Raw genomic sequence first — 3,928 nt, 5'->3', positions numbered from 1 at the left:
GGCATTATGAGATTCTCTGTTTATTGCCTCGCAGTGATGCCCTTATAAAGCTTGCTTAATTTCCAAATTAGAAGTTGGATTTTTCATCCTAACTGCTAGTCTTGCAAACTCTGCTTCAGAGTTAAGCTGGGTTATTACTGGCTCAAGCATCATTATTAGTAAGAACACTTTTGCAGACCAAATTCTGCCCTTTGTTACAATTACGGATCAAATTATACCAGGAGTGATAGCCATGTAGTTCCATTCTCCTCCCTTCTGACCAGTTATACTTGTATTCACTTGTACAGCCTAATTCTGCTGTCAAAATACATTTAAATACACTAGTGTAAATCCAAAGGAACTCCACTGTTAATTAGTTTCATGATATTGTATCAGGATTGCCAGGGCAAGGACATCTCATTTTTGAACTGTATAGTTACTAGGAATGCTCAGCATACTACAGTGTAACAGTGTAACTATTTATAGTTCATCAGTGTGGCTATATCTATGACTACAAGTTAAATATACGTCCCAGATTTTGTAACAAAAATAATTACACAAGGCCATTGTTCATCATGTAGTATGTAAATTTGGCATCTGATTTCACAGTAGCAGATGAATTTAAAATGATTGATAAAATGTTTGTGAAGCACTATCAGTTGAATCATAAGTAATCTCACATTTCCTTCAACACAGATAAGAAAATCTCAATTACTAATGTGTGTTTTACGTGGGGGGGGGGGGGAGGTAATGGGCGAATTCTATTTTCTGCACATGCTCCCCTATGCCAGATATACTTGTAAAGAATTATTTGCAATTATTAATTTTCAGCTTGAGTAGATGTATGCTTATTTGTTTTATTATTCATTACTATAAAAGAATAAGCTGGCATAGCAGAAGTTGTACTTATTATACATTATACAGTGCTAATGAATGTTCATAACATAACTCAGTAGCTAAGCTTAGATGTTACTGCAAATCACCATTGCAAACATAAAACTATGTTTAAGGGATGTTAAGGTTACAAAACTACTCAAGAGTCTGCAAATATGAAATCTAACATCACAAACACAACCTTAACTATCCACTTCTATGGATGTATTTATTACATCATCATATATGATTAACACTTACAGGCCCTAGTCATTGTCAGGCAGTTTCAAACTGGGCCTTCTGGAACTAAATGCATGTGCCTCTACTGCAATGGTTTTCAAACTTTTCGGGCAGCCCACCCTGCACAATGCAAACCTTTCTGCAGACCACCAGCCAATCACCCATGATGACAAAATGCCTTTGCTTATCGCTAAATATCTTAAATAATAAATTATTCATATTGGGGTACTGGAGCATAAAAACATAAATGCACAGCTACAACATAGGGAGGTGTATGTAATCAGTAAGAAAGGAAATATTATTAATCAAAATAAAAACCCTTAAACAGATTAAACATTTAACTTTCTCTTGTTAGTTTACCAAACTTAATTTTAAACAAAGTAAAATATTAATTGATGTCCAAACCAAAAGGTTTCAACATTGTCTTTATTTATGGCAGGGGTGCGGAACCTTTTTTTGGGTTGAGGGCCACTGACCCACATTAAAATCAGTGAGGGGCTGACAAAAGTTAGAAGCAAAACAGCAACAACCCCAACTTTCATTGATGTGGTCCCTAACTGAGATATCTCACTCCCCTCATTCTCTGTCTCCACAAAGGAAGGGGAGAGAAGGAAGGGAGGATCATAGAATCATAGAATACTAGGACTGGAAGGGACCTCGAGAGGTCATCGAGTCCTGTCCCCTGCCCTCATGGCAGGACCAGGATGGAGGGTTAGGACTTCCCTCAGACTAGATTAACTCTTCTAGTGTTCCAAGGCTAGTCCCCTGGGCTCTGGGGTGGGACCAAAAATGAAGGGTTGCCAGGGGGCAGGATGGAGATGCAAGGTCTGGGCAGGAAGTAGGGTACAGGAGGGATCGAGGATGTGAGGTCTGGATGGGAGGTAGGGGTGCAGAAGAGGGCTGGATGTGGAGGTCTGGCCAGGGGGAGAGTTGCAAGAGTGGGCTCTGGGGTGGGGGTCTGGATGAGAGATTGGGTGCAGAGCGGACTGATGGTGGGGGATCTGGGCAGGAGGTGGAGTACAGGTGGAGGTGCGAAATCTGGGCAGGAGGGAAGGTGCAGGAGCAAGTTGGAGATGTGGGATCTCAGTGGGAGGGTGATGAGGGTGCAGGGTCTGGGCATGAGGAAATGTGGGGGGGGGGGCACTTACATTGCTCTGTGCATTCTGCTGCTTCTGGGCACTTTCCGCTGCTGCGCCTATTGCCTGTGATTCTGGTCAATGGGAGCATCAGGGAAAGCCCCCAAGTGAGCAGTTTCTTGTGCTGCTGTTCCCCCAGCAAGGGGGAGGGGTAGCTGCTTCTTTCCACCATGAGCTGGATCCGGCCCATGAGGCTTGGGGCTCCCCCCTCAGTGGGAAACCAGTGCTGGTGCTCTAACCAATTAGTGAGGGTCGAGAGGGGGAGGGAAGTGGCACAGGGCTGGAGCACTAATGTGGATTCCCTGCTGGGCTGGGTTAGCTCTGAGCCCACTGCCCACTGGAAAGATGGTTGTGGACCACTTTGAGAACCACTGCTTTAGTGCATAGGATAAAAGCCATGTGCCTCCTACTTAAAGCTGTACAGCAGACTCATTAATCTCTCTCTTAGTGGTCACTAGATTAAACAGAGCACCACATCTAGGAGATGTGCAGGTTACACAAGTTTTCCTACAACTGTAGATGCTGGAAAATCACTTTAATTAAATATGCATACAAACAAAACTTGGCTCAAATGAATGAATGTAAAAATGTATTTATTTTGAACTTGATGAAAGATACTTGAATAATTTTTCTCACTATTTGCCCCGCCCTTCATTGCACTTACATAACTATTTTTTCTTTCTGTTGCAAACAATGGCTAATTTATCATCACAACAGTTAAGTATTGTACAGATGAAGAGACAGGGTATGTCTACACTACCCCGCTAGTTCGAACTAGGAGGGTAATGTAGGCATACTGCACTTGCAAATGAAGCCCGGGATTTGAATTTCCCGGGCTTCATTTGCATAAGCGGGGAGCCGCCATTTTTAAAACCCCGCTGGTTCGAACCCCGTGCAGCGCGGCTACACGGGGCACGAACTAGGTAGTTCGAACTAGGCTTCCTAGTTCGAACTACTGTTACTCCTCGTGGAATGGCTCAACGTGAGCCATGAGCCATTTAAATAGGATCCTGCTGCCTGAGCCACTGCCTGGAAATACAGTGGCACGGGCAGCAATAAATAAATAAATAAATAAATAAATAAATAAATAAATAAATATAAATAGAAAGCCACCAGATGCAGTCCATGGTCCATATTAAAGTGTTAGGCAGGCCAGATTCCATTCCTCGGCTGCATCTTGCCCAGCCCTGGCATATAGTTAAGCATAGGCATACTTCTTTATAGTATCATGATTTTGATAAGTTTCTGTGGGTTACACCAGCAAGGAAGTATGCCCTCATCTGTGTACCGTCATTATTTTCCCCAGGACTGTAGCTCTTTACAAAAAACTGTTTTATAGGAGTGTCATGGGGCACCTGCTCCTTCCCCCCTCCTGGGTCTACAGCCTGCCCCACATGCTCCCACTGGACTGTAGCCTGACCTCTACCCCAGAGGTTAACCAGCTGCTCAACCAGAGCTAGTAATATAGAATCATGTTCTGGCCCTTTAAACCCAGGTCTGGTGGCTCACAAGCTTAAGCCCTTATACAGGCAGTCCCCGACTTACGTCGGATCCGCACTTACGAATGGGGCTTTTCTCACCCCGGAGCTCACGGGCGGCGGGTCGCCGCCCGTGTCCTCCGGGGCGAGAAAAGCTTCTCCTGGTCTCCCTTGTCTGCTGGGGGAGTCCAGCAAAGCCGCTGGACCCACCCAGCAGACCAG

This window comes from Pelodiscus sinensis, chromosome 1, assembly GCF_049634645.1.
Source record: "Pelodiscus sinensis isolate JC-2024 chromosome 1, ASM4963464v1, whole genome shotgun sequence".
Lineage (NCBI taxonomy): Eukaryota > Metazoa > Chordata > Testudines > Trionychidae > Pelodiscus > Pelodiscus sinensis.
This window is presented reverse-complemented; position numbering follows the sequence as displayed.